The sequence below is a fragment of the Balaenoptera borealis genome (genome assembly GCF_965194805.1).
Source record: "Balaenoptera borealis genome assembly, chromosome: 8".
Lineage (NCBI taxonomy): Eukaryota > Metazoa > Chordata > Mammalia > Artiodactyla > Balaenopteridae > Balaenoptera > Balaenoptera borealis.
Genome location: NC_138865.1, coordinates 49177365 through 49193225, shown reverse-complemented (window position 1 = coordinate 49193225; position 15861 = coordinate 49177365). Strand labels below are relative to the sequence as shown.

Sequence of the window (15861 nt, the reverse complement as noted above, 5' to 3'; positions counted from 1 at the left end):
GACATCTAGTAGATCTTCTAAGCCAGCAAGACTCCTAGGAAATGTAGGGTCATAAGCCCATAGAATCCTGATGTATACAAACCTCTAGTAACTAAGGAGAGAGAAAGAGGTATTTTGTAAAACTATTTTAGAGGTGCCATTTGGCACATGGATTTGACCGGAATCAAATACATAGAAATTCAGAATGTTTCAAGAGAGTTGTACTAGCAAAGGCACCTCCTGCCTGCACTAAAAGAATATGAGATTTTTGAGATATTAAAAGACATTCAACAGGAAGCTGACCAAGAAATCTGCTCGATGCCCTTTTCAAAAATGACCAAGGAGAATGATGCAAAGGAGAAAATCCCAGAGAGTGGCGTCAAGAGCTAGAGAGAACAATTGACTGAAGCTTAGTCAAGGTACATTTCCTATCCCCAGGGTACAGGATTCTGGCAATATTTGCTCGTTAGGATCTCAGAATTGCTGTAGACTCATAACTGCTATTTGCCTCCTCTTCTTTCCATTTCGAGTTAGGGGTGTTTATTGGGTTATCCTGCCCTTTTCTACCATCACATGTTGGGTGCATGGGACGGGAGGGGTGCAGACAATTTATCTAGCTCTCCAGATCCACAGGCACTGCATCTGGACCTGGTTGAGCCTGAAAAATGTAAAATGTATGCCATGTAAAAATGGGACTATGGGGATGTTTTGAAGAGGAATTTAGTGTTTTTCACATGGGGAAATGGAGTGAATGGATATTTGTGACCAAAAGGAAGCTGGAGTTGTAGCAGCAATAAAGACATCCCACTCCAATCTCCTGATTATGGGGAGGGTGAATGTGATGCTGGATTATATGCAGATGACTATGAAATGACAAGTGGTCTGTTTGAAATGGGTTGATGACCTTCGAGTGACATCTGTCCCAGTCAGAGGAGCTCAGGGGTATTGAGGAAGTTCCAGTTTTACATATGTATCTCTTAATAGCATCTAAACTTTAAAAACTTTAACTTTTACTCACTAAGTAACAAAATCCTCAAGAGAGATAAAGTAAATATTTAAATGTTAATTATTAATAAATGATTAAACATGTTATTCTACTTGCATGACAACATGTTTTAATTAGGTTGAAATTGCATACTAATTGGTAAATCTAAGTTGAGTAGCGTCTCCTTGGAAGTGTACATTTACTTTTACATAGTGTTTTAGATAGTTTTATCTATTTGCATGTTTGAAGGAACTTGTGTTAAAATCTGATCTTAATATTGTACATATGATCACCACAACTGGTTAATACCTGTAAGGGAAAGAGTACCGAATTTGGAATGAGATGTGCTACTTACCACCTGTATGGCCTGGAACATGCATTTAACTTCCCTGAACATCAGTATCATTTTCTATAAAATGGGGCTGATATTAAATGTATTGTAGAGTTAGTGTGAAATTGATTGCTGCTATAGTATATGCATAGTTTCTATTGAACAGTAAGCTCTCAGAGATTTAATTTCATACCTGTCCCCCTGTGAACAGCCACACACAGTTTTTCCTCAATGCATAAGAAATTGTTTATCTGACATGAAATACAAAGTTGGAATTTTTAAATGAATCTGTGGGCTTAGGACACAAAATACTCAACTCCATTCACTCTTAATTTTCAGCCTGTCCTTTTCATAGTGCTGGTCAATCACATCAGAACTAGTTGTTCTATTCTATGGCTACTTCTCTTCTTTATCATGGTGCCTTAGAAGACCAAGATATTAGAAAATCAAATTAATTCAAAACAGCAAGTTATTTGAAAATAAAGAGGCTTTAAATTCAGGAGAATGTAAGTCATAGAGGATAGAGGTAGGAGCTGATCTGAACTTGTTAAAACCTTATCTACTGGTATGTCTCCAGATCGCTCCCCTTGTGTTTTGTGTAGCCAGTTGCCACATTAAGTTGGAGATGGTGCGAGGAGGGTAGATGTAAGGCTTAGCTCATACAGTGATGCCTATAAAATGACCAGTGGTCTGTCTGAAAAGGGTTGATAATCTTGAGGTGACATCTCTTCTATTGGAGGGGCTTGGGGAACGCAACTACTTTCTGCTTTTACATCCTCTGTCCTGTGCGGGGCCTGCTCTGCTGCCCTGCCCTCTCAATCTGTTGCTCACTACATCTGAGCCTATCTCATTGGAGTATGAGGTTAGATAGGTTTAGATTCAAATCCCAGCACCACTATCCAAATAATCATATAATCTTGTATAAATTTCCTAAAATCTTAGACCCTCCCTTCCTTAACTATTAAAGAAATTTAAAAAAAAAATCCAGCTCATAAAATCCACACCTCTTCTCAGATGAAATGAAACAACATGTGTCTGTGATGTAGCATGACAACCTTTAGTTGCCATTCAATAGAAAATAGCTAATATCAGCTTTTATAGCCTCATCTATTTTAAAAAAAGTCGCATATAAACCTGAGGCAAACAATATGTTGAAGGTCCATGTGAAAATTTTATCAGATATCCTTTGGAATTAAGAAACAGAAGGAAATCAGAAATTGACAAAATTCACATCTGGTTCTACCATGAAAATAGAACAGATTAATTTCTGAGTTACGGATACACACAAGGGGATCACTTCTACTGAAAGTGTGGTCCTCAGTATTGATTATTTGGATAACAAAGTGAGTTTCATCAGTCTGTTTTAAAATCCTAATATAATTTGTTTGAAAGTATTTTAAAAGTATTTGTTTCTGGTGGCATTCTAGCTAGAAATAGATAAGATGCCTTATTAAAAGATATTCTGTATTAGAGAGCAAATATATCAGCACTAATCTCTTGAGTTAGAACTGAAAAAAGGTACACAGATAGTTACCTTAACCATTGCATTTTAAATGGTCCAGAAATGTCTGGTAAGTAGAAGCTTGTAGTAAATATGTATGAGAGAAGAAATGTAAAAAGACTTGAATTTTGCCCAGAGCACTTACTGAGAATATTTGGGAAAACAGAGGAAGACCTTTTCTGAGCTTACCAAAAAGTTGTCATAAATCCACATTTTTGTACACATACACTCACATACACACAAAATACACATTTTGGTTCCAAGGAATTGAAGTATGGTGGTATGTTATAACAAGAAAAAAATTTAAACTAAGATTTTTTTTTAATCTCTAATTATTTCCAAGAAAACATTTGAGTCTAGCTTATTAATTAATGTAAATTTATATTAGAGATTGAAGTTTGTCATCTGACGTGGAAAGCTGAAAGGGAGAACAACAGATCATTAGTTTTCTAACAATCAGTGTTCTGCGTATAGTATAGACTGCTAAAGAAAATAAGCAGCAGCTTTGTGGATTATTCAAAGGCCCAAACTTCGGAAGGAGAGTTTTTAAAATGTTGTACACTGGAAGTAGAAACAAGGAAATGTACACGCTTAAATCCCCAAGGTCAGCAAGAGATCAGTTATAGGCACCTGTCAACCTAACCAAGACAGGTTATTCATAGGAATACTCTTTACACTGTGTCAACAATATAAGAGAAAAATATGGATAGAGAAATGTGATGAACAGACTTTACAACTCCAACCACTGTGTTCCTGCCCTTGTATTATCCTCCACCCCCTTGATTGTGAAAGAGACCTGTGACTTGCTTCTATCAACAGAATATGACAAAAGTGATAAGATGTCACTCCCCTGATTAAGTCATTGCTATATAAGACTTTATCTTGCCCCCAACTGCTTTCCTTACTGACTTTGAAGGATCAAGCTTATATGAGCTGTATGTTCACAAGGAAATGAATTCTGCCAGCAACCTGAGTGATCTTGGAAGTTCATCTTTCCCCATCGATCCTCCAAATGAGAACTCAGTCCTGGCTGATATCTTGATTGCAGCCTTGCAGAGGACCCAACTAAGCTGTGCCCAGGTACTTCACCCAGAGAATCTTTGAGATAATAAATGCATATTGTTCTAAGTCACCAAGTCTGTGACGATTTGTTACATAGCATAGAAAACTAATATAAGGAAATCCATCAATCTTCACAGAATAGCTTGGTGAAGGTAGAGCTTTCTTTGGAATATTGTTTGGTTTAAAGATAACTGATGTCTTTTCAGGTGCCTTAGTAGTACTGGACTATACATTATGCTGAGAGGGCTCATTTAATGCCAAGTAACTATATGAAATTAAGCTCAAGCTCCAAATTCAAAAAAATGAAGGCTAAAAGGGGAAAACCTATCAGACTGATTATCCAAAGAACTTATGGTTTCACCAACTTATCTTCTGTTGTTTCTTTTATTTTTTATTTTTAATTGTGGTAACATTGGGGTAAAATACAATTTGCCATCTTAACCATTTTTAAGTATACAATGCAGTAGCATTAAGTACAGTACATTCATATTGCTGTGCAGTGTCCAGAACTCTTCATCTTGCAAAACTGAAACACTATAACTATTAAACAACTCCCCATTCTTCCCTCTGCCCAGCCCCTGGCAACCACCATACTACTTTCTGTGTCGGATTTTGACTACTCTAGGTACCTCATGTAAGTAGAATCACACAGTATTTGTCTTTTGTGATTAACTTATTTCACTAAGCATATTGTCCTCAAGGTTCATCTATGTCATAGCATGTGACAGGACTTCTTTCTTTTTTAAGGCTGAATAATACAGTAAGTCCCCTACATATGAACCTTCAAGTCGCGAACTTTCAAAGATGCAAACATGCCTTTGCATGTCCAATCACATAAAGTAGTTCATGTGTCTGGCATACATTGTCATGTGCATGCATCCTCTACAAGTGGTTGTGCTTTTGTGTACTTTACTGTACAGTACTGTATAGAGTACAGTAGTACAGTATCTTTATTTCGAGCTAGATCTGCAAGAGGACGACTTCATTGAACTTGCTGTGCAACACAAGGAGCTTACTAATGAAGACCTGATGGAAGTGGAGCCCCAGAAAAAGGATGAAGAGAGACAAGAGGACGAAGTAACTGAAGAGCTGAAGAGATTCACAATGCAGGAAATGGCAAGGGGATTTTCTATATTTGAGGAGGCATAGGATCTGAATGTAGAATGGTACATGAAGGTTGCAGTAGCCGTTCAGAATGCAATCCAGTGCTACTGCATCATCTATGATGAGAAAAAAAGAGCAACCACCCAGACATCACTGGATCATTTTTCCAAGAGTGTAGAGAGAATTGAACCCAGCAAGGAACCAGAACCTGTGCCATCAACATTAGGTGTGAATGAAACTAGAGCTTGCCCTCCATCTCCTACTGCTGGTGATCCTTCAGCTCTACCATCTCCCACCTCCTCTCCCTCCTCCAGTCAGTAACTCTTCTTGCCTGTTCACTTGATGCCAGCCCCTGTATGCCAGCTGTTGTACTGTACACTGTACTTTTCAAGGTACTGTACTGTAAGATTAAAAATGTTTCCTTTATTTTTTGTGTTTGTTTTTTATGTATTATTTGTGTGAAAAGTATTATAAACTTATTACAGTACAGTACTATATAGCCAATTGTGTTAGTTGGGTACCTAGGCTAACTTTGTTGGACTTAAAAACAAGTTAGACTTACGAACTCACTCTCGGAAGGAACTCGTTCATATGTAGGGGACTTACTGTATTCCATTATTTGTATTTACCATGTTTTGTTTATCCATTCATCCATTGCTGGACAATTAGGTTGTTTCCAACTTTTGGCTATTGTGACTAATTCTGCAATGACTATATAAGTGTGCAAATATTTCTTCAAGACTCTTCTTTCAATTATTTTGTGCACATACCCAGAAGTGGGATTGCTGGATCATCTGGTAATTCTATTTTTAATTTTTGAGAAACTGCTGTAGTGTTTTCCATAGTAGATGTACCATTTTACATTCCCACCAACAGTGTACAAGGGTTCAAATTTCTTCATATCCTCACCATTTTTTATTTTCTGTTTTTTGATGGTAGCTATCCTTACGGATATGAGGTGGTATCTCATTGTGGTGCTGATTTCCATTTCCCTAATGGTTAGTGATATTGAGCATCTTTCCCTGTGTCTTTTGGCCATTTGTATATCTTCTTTGGAGAAATGTCTATTAAAGTCTTTTGCTTCTTTTTTTTTCATATATTCCAAATATGATCGGTTTATTTTATTTTACTCTGATGCAAAACCAAAGATTCCATGACCACACAGAGAACAATATAATACAAGGTCATGAAAAAGTGGTATGGGATATGCAGGACGTGATGAACAACTGGAGGGTCGGGTCATCTCCTTTGTAATATGACACTACACCATCGCTGAGCAACACATGGAAAATAACACTGCGGAACTGAACTGAAATGTGGCACGAACGTGACAACTTCCAGGCATACCTTCAAGTACGCCTCCCTTAGGATGGACTCGATATCTAGATTTCAGTGTGGGGAGGATTACAATTCTTTGGAAGAATAAAAAGTTCACACTTTTGCAATTTCACAGAAGAATTTTAAGGCCAAAACATAGTGGGTTCATTTCTCTTCACCTCCAGGGACAAAGCTGATGCTTCACTCAAAACCACATTAAGAAGAACTACAATCCTGCAGCCTGTGGAACAAAAACCACATTCACAGAAATATAGACAAGATGAAAAGGCAGAGGGCTATGTACCAGATGAAGGAACAAGATAAAACCCCAGAAAAACAACTAAATGAAATGGAGATAGATAGATAGGCAATCTTCCAGAAAAAGAATTCAGAATAATGATAGTGAAGATGATCCAAGACTTTGGAAAAAGAATGGAGGCAAAGATCAAGAAGATGCAAGAAATGTTTAACAAAGACCTAGAAGAATAAAAGAACAAACAAACAGAGATGAACAATACAATAACTAACTGAAATGAAAAATACACTAGAAGGAATCAATAGCAGAATAAATGAGGCAGAAGAACGGATAAGTGACCTGGAAGACAGAATGGTGGAATTCACTGCTACAGAACAGACTAAAGAAAAAAGAACGAAAAGAAAAGAAATGAAGACAGCCTAAGAGACCTCTGGGACAACATTAAATGCAACAACATTTGCATTATAGGGGTCCCAGAAGGAAAAGAGAGAGAGAAAGGACCCAAGAAAATATTTGAAGAGATTATAGTTGAAAACTTCCCTAACATGGGAAAGGAAATAGCCACCCAATTCCAGGAAGTGCAGAGAGTCCCATACAGGATAAACCCAAGGAGAAACATGCCGAGACACACTAATCAAATTGGTAAAAATTAAGACAAAGAAAAACTATTGAAAGCAGCAAGGGAAAAACGACAAATAACATACAAGGGAACTCCCATAAGGTTAACAGCTGAGTTCTCAGCAGAAACTCTACAAGCCAGAAGGGAGTGGCATGATATACTTAAAGTGATGAAAGGGAAGAACCTACAACCAAGATTTCTCTACCCAGCAAGGATCTCATTCAGATTTGAAGGAGAAATCAAAAGCTTTACAGACAAGCAAAAGCTAAGAGAATTCAGCACCACCAAACCAGCTCTACAACAAATGCTAAAGAAACTTCTCTAAGTGGGAAACACAAGAGAAGAAAAGGACCTACAAAAACAAAACCATAACAATTAAGAAAATGGTAATAGGAACATACATATCGATAATTACCTTAAATGTGAATGGATTAAATGCTCCAACCAAAAGACACAGGCTTGCTGAATGGATTAAAAAACAAGACCCATATATATGCTGTCTCCAAGAGACCCACTTCAGACCTAGGGACACATACAGCCTGAAAGTGAGGGGATGGAAAAAGATATTCCATGCAAATGGAAATCAAAAGAAAGCTGGAGTAGCAATACTCATATCAGATAAAACAGACTTTAAAATAAAGAATGTTACAAGAGACAAGGAAGGACACTACGTAATGATCAAGGGATTAATCCAAGAAGAAGATATAACAATTATTAATATATATGCACCCAACATAGGAGCACCTCAATACATAAGGCAACTGCTAACAGCTCTAAAAGAGGAAATTGACAGTAACACAGTAATAGTGGGGGACTTTAACACCTCACTTACACCAATGGACAGATCATCCAAACAGAAAATTAATAAGGAAGCACAAGCTTTACATGACACAGTAGACCAGGTAGATTTAATTGATATTTATAGGACATTCCATCCCAAAACAGCAGATTACACGTTCTTCTCAAGTGCACACGGAACATTCTCCAGGATAGATCACATCTAGGGTCACAAATCAAGCCTCAGTAAATTTAAGAAAACTGAAATCATGTCAACCATCTTTTCTGACCACAGCCCTATGAGATTGGAAATCAATTACAGGGAAAAAAATGTAAAAAACACAAACATGGAGGCTAAACAATACGTTATTAAATAACCAAGAGCTCACTAAAGAAATCAAAGAGGGAATCAAAAACTACCTAGAGACAAATGACAATGAAAACACAGCGATCCAAAACCTATGGGATGCAGCAAAAGCAGTCTAAGAGGGAAGTATATAGCAAGAAAAGCCTACCTCAAGAAACAAGAAAAATCTCAAATAAACAATCTAACGTTACACCAAAAGGAACTAGAGAAAGAAGAACAAACAAAACCCAAAGTTAGTACAAGGAAAGAAATCATAAATATCAGAGCAGAAATAAATGAAATAGAAACAAAGAAAACAATAGCAAAGATCAATAAAACTAAAAGCTGGTTCTTTAAGAGGATAAACAAAATTGATAAACCATTAGCCAGACTCATCAAGAAAAAGAGGGAGAGGACTCACATCAATAAAATTAGAAGTGAAAAAGGAGAAGTTACAACAGACACAGCAGAAATACAAAGCATCCTAAGAGACTACTACAAGCAACTCTATGCCAATAAAATGGACAACCTGGAAGAAATGGACAAATTCTTAGAAAGGTATAACCTTCCAAGACTGAACCAGGAAGAAATAGAAAATATGAACAGATCAATCACAAGTAATGAAATTGAAACTGTCATTAAAAATCTTCCAATAAACAAAAGTCAAGGACCAGATGGCTTCACAGGTGAATTCTATCAAACATTTAGAGAAGAGCTAACACCTATCCTTCTGAAACTCTTCGAAAAAATTGCAGAGGAAGGAAAACTCCCAAACTCACTCCATTAGGCCACCATCACCCTGATACCAAAACCAGACAAAGATACTACAAAAAAAGAAAATTACAGACCAATATCACTGATGAACATAGATGCAAAAATCCTCAACAAAATACTAGCAAACAGAATACAACAACACATTAAAAGGATCAAACACCATGATCAAGTGGAATTTATGCCAGAGATGCAAGGATTCTTCAATATACACAAATCAATCAATGTGATACACCATATTAACAGAATGAAGAATAAAAACCTTATGATCATCTCAATAGATGCAGAAAAAGCTTTTGACAAAATTCAACTCCCATTTATGATAAAAACGCTCCAGAAAGTGGGCATAGAGGGAACCCTACTTCAACATAATAAAGGCCATATATGACAAACCCACAGCAAACATCATTCTCAATGGTGAAAAACTGAAAGCATTTCCTCTAAGATCAGGAACAAGACAAGTTTGCCCACTCTCACCACCATTATTCAACATAGTTTTGGAAGTCCTAGCCTCGGCAATCAGAGAAGAAAAAGAAATAAAAGGAATACAAATTGGAAAAGAAGAAGTAAAACTGTCACTGTTTGCAGATGACATGATACTATACATAGAGAATCCTAAAGATGCCACCTAGAAAACTAAAGAAATGCCTAAAGAAAACTACTAGAGCTAATCAATGAATTTGGTAAAGTTGCAGGATACAAAATTAATGCACAGAAATCTCTTGCATTCCTATACACTAATGATGAAAAATCTGAAAGAGAAATCAAGGAAACACTCCCATTTACCATTGCAACAAAAAGAATAAAATACCTAGGAATAAACCTACCTAGGGAGACAAAAGACCTGTATGCAGAAAACTATAAGATACTGATGAAAGAAATTAAAGATGATACCAACAGATGGAGAGATATACCATGTGCTTGGATTGGAAGAATCAATATTGTGAAAGTGACTATACTACCCAAAGCAATCTACAGATTCAATGCAATCCCTATGAAATTACCAATGGCATTTTTTACAGAAGTAGAACAAAAAATCTTAAAATTTGTATGGAGACAAAAAAGACCCCGAATAGCCAAAGCAGTCTTGAGGGAAAAAAACGGAGCTGGAGGAATCAGACTCCCTGACTTCAGGCTATACTACAAAGCTACAGTAATCAAGACAATATGGTACTGGCACAAAAACAGAAATATACATCAATGGAACAGGATAGAAAGCCCAGAGATAAACCCATGCACCTATGGTCAACTAATCTATGACAAAGGATGCATGGATATATAGTGGAGAAAAGACATCCTCTTCAATAAGTGGTGCTGGGAAAACTGGACAGCTACATGTAAAAGAATGACATTAGAACACTCCCTGACACCATACACAAAAATAAACTCCAAATGGATTAGAGACCTAAATGTAAGACCAGGCAGTATAAAACTCTTAGAGGAAAACATAGGAAGAATACTCTTTGACATAAATCACAGCAAGATCTTTTTTGATCCACCTCCTAGAGTAATGGAAATAAAAATAAAAATAAACAAATGGGACCTAATGAAACTTCAAAGCTTTTGCACAGCAAAGGAAACCATAAACAAGATGAAAAGACAACCCTCAGAATGGGAGAAAATATTTGCAAATGAATTCTCGTACAAAGGATTAATCTCCAAAATATATAAACAGCTCATGCAGCTCAATATTAAAAAAACAAACAACCCAATCCAAAAATGGGCAGAAGACCTAAATAGACATTTCTCCAAAGAAGACATACAGATGGCCAAGAAAGCACATGAAAAGCTGCTCAACATCACTAATTATTAGAGAAAAGCAAATCAAAAGTACAATGAGGTATCACTTCACAACAGTTAGAATGGGCATCATCAGAAAATCTACAAACTACAAATGCTGGAGAGGGTGTGGAGAAAAGGGAACCATCTTGCACTGTTGGTGAGAATGTAAATTGATACAGCCACTATGGAGAACAATATGGAGGTTCCTTAAAGAACTGAAAATAGAATTACCATATGACCTAGGAATCCCACTCCTGGGCATATACCCAGTGAAAACCATAATTCAAAAAGACACATTCACCCCAATGTTCATTGCAGCACTACTTACAATAGCCAGGTCATGGAAGCAACCTAAATGCCCATCAACAGATGAATGGACAAAGAAGATGTGGTACATATATACAATGGAATATTACTCAGCCATATAAAGGAACGAAATTGGGTCATTTGTAGAGATGTGAATGCATCTAGAGACTGTCATACAGAGTGAAGTAAGTCAGAAAGAGAAAAACAAATATCATATATTAACGCATATATGTGGAACCTAGAAAAATGGTACAGATGAACCGGTTTGCAGGGCAGAAATTGAGACACAGATGTAGAGAACAAACGTATGGACACCAAGGGGGGAAAGCGGCGGGGGGTGGGGGTTGTGGTGTGATGAACTGGGAGATTGGGATTGACATGTATACACTGATGTGTATAAAATGGATGACTAATAAGAAAAAATAAATAAAAAATAAACATACACAGGTTATTTGTGAGTAAAAAAAAAAAAAAAAAATTATGGGGTCTCTTTGAACTTCAGAATTCACGGATACCTCTTATAGCAATGGATGATGATTGTTTACTAATAAAGTTCACTTGATATGGACATGCAGAAATAAAAAAATAAAAAATAAAATTACTCTGAGGGTGTAAAAAAAAAAAAAAAAAAACCACATTAAGCTTCTAGTTCAAATCCCAGCCCGACCTTATGCCCTCCTGCATTGAAGGTCTTTCCATGGATTAGAGTTGACAGGGTCAGTTTCACTCCTGATCAAAGGGGCTGTGTATAACGCAGCCAATCAGGCTGGCATTATTCACTTTAGCAGACAGAGAAGTTCTACAATCCAGCTTGTACTTAGCAGCGATGCCGAAACGTGTGTTGTTACTGCTGGCGGTCCACAAGAGGTTTATTGATGTTTCAATCTTCTCATTCACCTTCTGGTAGATCTACCTTCCAAATTCAGTGCCATTGTTCACATGAGTGTGCAGCTGAAAGTCTGTGGCCTTGTAACCCAGGGCGAAATTATTCTGTGACAGTTTGGATTTGGCTGTGTCAAAACTCATCTGATAGCCAGCAAGCCAACCTTCAAAGGCCAACACAGCCCAGCCATAGATGGTTGGTCCAGAAAAACTGATACCAACATTACTGCCAAGACTGAAACAATCCCATTTATAGGAGGCCTTCAATTTCCCACTCTTCTTTCCTGTGTTCCCTACAAATATGGTATCTAGAGTCAGTTTCGAACCTTCAGCCAATTTATTCTATTCTCCAAAGGCATTTCTGTCCCAAGAGTACTGTCTGTGTTCCACTTTTGGGTGAAGGTCAGTCCATAGTTACAAATCTTGTATTTGGTCTCTAGGTTGCCTGATGCTTTCCCTGTATCATTGTAAGCATGACCAGAAGTAGAAAATTCCACTCCACTACATGACTTGGTTCTCAGATCTATTTTGACCGTGCCAAATCCATATCCTTTGTTGAAGACATCCTTGGCAGCCTTTCCTAGGTCATAGTAAGTTGGTGTGTTACACATATCTCCGACGGCAGGGCCTGTCCGCTCAGCCAGGAGGGCCCGTCCACTCCGCTAGAGCACCGCTGAAGGTCTTCTTCAGGCCAACGCCTTCCGCGCCTTTGCAGCCCCACACTTGCGGTGCCTGCGCCCTGTGAGCCCCACGCAGCGGCTGCGCCAGAGTGTCGCGCCAGGGTCGCACGCCACAGGCGAGAGGCAGACTAACACCCCTAACTGTCCGAGTGCGCGTGAGCGCAGTAGGGCCCGGCCTTTGGCTTCTTTCTTAATTATTTTTGTTGTTGTTGAGTTATAGGAGTTTTTAAAATATATATTCTGGATATTAACCCCTTATCAGATATATGATTTATAAATATTGTTCCCCATTCCATAAGTTGCTTTTTCACTCTGTTGATTGTGTCCTTTGATGCACAATTTATCTATTTTTCTTTTGTTTCCTGTGCTCTCTCTTTTTTTTAAGTCACACAAGTATTCCCCAGTGCTCTAATCCCAAGATTCAAAGTGAATGATCATCATCACACAATGGGATGGAATGGAATAGATTCATCAGATGCAGTCACGAGTCCCAGTCTTTCTACCTTTTAGGGATACTTGTCTAACTTTTTTAGTAAAAGCACTGCTTAAACCCTGTCAAATCTCCGTGAAGGAGATGGGCTTGAATGTGTAGTTCTCTACATCCTGCTTATTGGGCTTACCTATCGCTAGAGTTGGGCTATGGGAGCATCTGAGCTCTCTTTGGGCCCACCAGACAAAACAAAAAACAAAACAAAGAAAACCAAAACAAACAAACAAAAATACTTCCGAAGTATAAAAGACCGTGTGTCCAATTTTAAGGATAGATATTGACTATAGCATGGAGAGGCAGTGTACAATGTGGTGGATAATTTCACTGGTGAGGACGGTATCCAAAATAACTGAGTGTTCAGGAAAAAACTTACTAAATAGTTCATCTCAGAATTGCTATGATAATTTGGCATATAACTGTAACTACCTCTGAACAAGTTGCCCTGTCAGGAATATGGAGGAAGCGAAAGTTTCTCAAAAAATATTTTAAATTAAAACCAATATACTGGAGTACTAAAATAACAAAACCTCTTTGTGACCTCAAATAATTCTCTCTCTGGACCTGTTCCCTTACCTGTAAAAAATGATGCTAAATAAATGGGTTGAGTTAATCTGTATTTTAATTTGATTCAAAATCAATGAAGTATATGGGAAAAGCAGGTCAGTGGTGCCTACATGATTACATGACTTCATATACCTCAAAATGGGTTTTGTTTTATGTATAATTCAAAGCAAATTATAAGCAAAGAAGATAATTACAACATCTTACAGAGTTCATGTGGGTGTGGTCATGTGGTTAAACGTGGATGTGAGGGTACTGCACAAGGTAAGCTCCTTACAGTGAATTTACTAAGTTTACATTTCCCATAAGGCAAGTTTCTTATGGGTATTTAAGGTTTTAATGCAAGAAGCATGCGTGACATTACTCTGTTAATATTACAGGAAGTCTTTACTTTTGTATAGCTTATTTTGGCTGTAATAAAATCTGCAACTCACATTTTATATGCAATAAATGTATAGGATCTATTTCTCTCAGGGTCTTTAACAACTATCTTTACCACCGCAGCAAAATATTTTAGTGGAAATGTGTGATTTGTGGGTGCTAAACATGGAGATGAGGTTGGAGGGACACAGTGGGACAAAGTGGCATAATGGGCTGTGAGGATAATAGATGCATTCTTTGGTTTACTGGATGACCATTTCACACCAAGAATTAAATTAAATTCATGCAGTAATAATTTTTAAGAGCCAGAAATACAGAACTAGAGAGAAATGAACCCATGTGAGCTCATTCTTTTAGTCATATTGGCCCACACAAGACTCCTAAACAGTGTGTGTACCAAGCACAGTAAAAGATGATACTGAAATTATTCCTTTTCCTTTTTCCTTTCCTTTTCCTCTAGCTTTTCTTTTCCATTATGAGGTATGCTTAGCTATTCAGCAAACAATTATAGATGACAAACTATTGTACTAGTTATGTCATGAAGAGCTAAAGAATATGTTGGCAGAGACATGAATAATGCTCAGAATTTTCACTCAATCTTTAAGTGCAGTATTACTATTAATTCATTCTAGAATTATACAGACATTAGCAAGGTACATAATTATGGTAGTAATTTTCTTTAATATTATAATGTCTTATAAATGTTAGGATTGCTTTTCCAGAAGAGGGAAGATAAAAGTTTCCCTTATTCTGAACTTAATCTTCTGTGAATGAGTTACCCCAATTGCCCTCCCCAAAGTCTACCTATGGAATTGAGCTAGAAAACACCATGTCCTACACAGCAGCAAAAGTTGCTACATAGTTATTTGGCTTTAAAATACCCTTCCTGTAAACAAGAGGAGTTATTCAAGAGATTTGCGGCATATCCTTGGTGAAGACAGGAGAGGAGAAAAATCTAGAGGTATGTGTATTGTGCTTTGCTTTATATCATAAACATGTAAATGGAAGGTCAAGGATTTATTATTTTAAACAAATTCAAGTGAGGAGGGATGTTTTCTTTTGTAAATAATTATGGCCTTATTTGTTTTAAGTTCAAATTTCCATACGTCAAATTTTATTAAATGGAGCACATCTGTATGAGATCTAAATGGAAAACCTGAGAAGAGTTCATGTTTAATGTAGTGATGATTTAATGAATTAATCATTCATTCATTCATTTGTATATTAAATATTAACCAAATATTTACCTAGACTCTGTTTTGTTCTAAATAGACTAGATCTTACTGCAGGAACAAATAACCACTATTACTGACTCCAAACAGACCAAAAAAAGGTTTATTTCCTACACTAGTTACATGTTGGTGACAGGATAACTAGGACCTCTGTTCATTATCATGTCACCTCCCCTCTGAGATGGCTGATGAAGCATTCACTAGCTACACCATGCCAGACACTGTGGTAGAACGGGAAAAGAATATGTTCAGCCCCGCACTGTCTCTTAAAACTTCTACCCAGAAATGACACATGTCACCATGACTCATGTTTCATTGGCCAACGCAAGGTGAGTCTGAAGTGCAGTATGAGAAATGCAATAAACTGAATTTCCTATTCACATGTTTAGGCGTGATTGCCTGTCCCTAACTAAATACAGAAAACAAGCAAAAATCAGTGTTACTTGTTTCAGAAAATGCTTGACCCTGAGAGATACGCGTGCTAATCAAGTAACTTATT

General features: G+C 37.2%; 1 protein-coding gene, 1 long non-coding RNA gene and 1 pseudogene across 4 annotated transcripts in view; 1 reads left to right on the top strand and 2 right to left on the bottom strand.

The window, feature by feature from the left end:
- The window catches only part of LOC309632767 (uncharacterized protein), a 1168925-nt gene that overhangs the window by 26694 nt on the left and 1126370 nt on the right, over positions 1-15861 (bottom strand). The window lies entirely within an intron of this gene.
- LOC309632783 overlaps positions 1-15861 on the top strand; it is a 664345-nt gene that overhangs the window by 17244 nt on the left and 631240 nt on the right. The window lies entirely within an intron of this gene.
- Positions 8315-15861, bottom strand: part of LOC309632757 (non-selective voltage-gated ion channel VDAC3 pseudogene) — a 29961-nt pseudogene continuing 22414 nt past the window's right edge. Inside the window, exon 1 of the transcript in view lies at positions 8315-15861. This exon is cut by the window's right edge and continues 22414 nt beyond it. The product of the transcript in view is annotated as a non-selective voltage-gated ion channel VDAC3 pseudogene (transcript).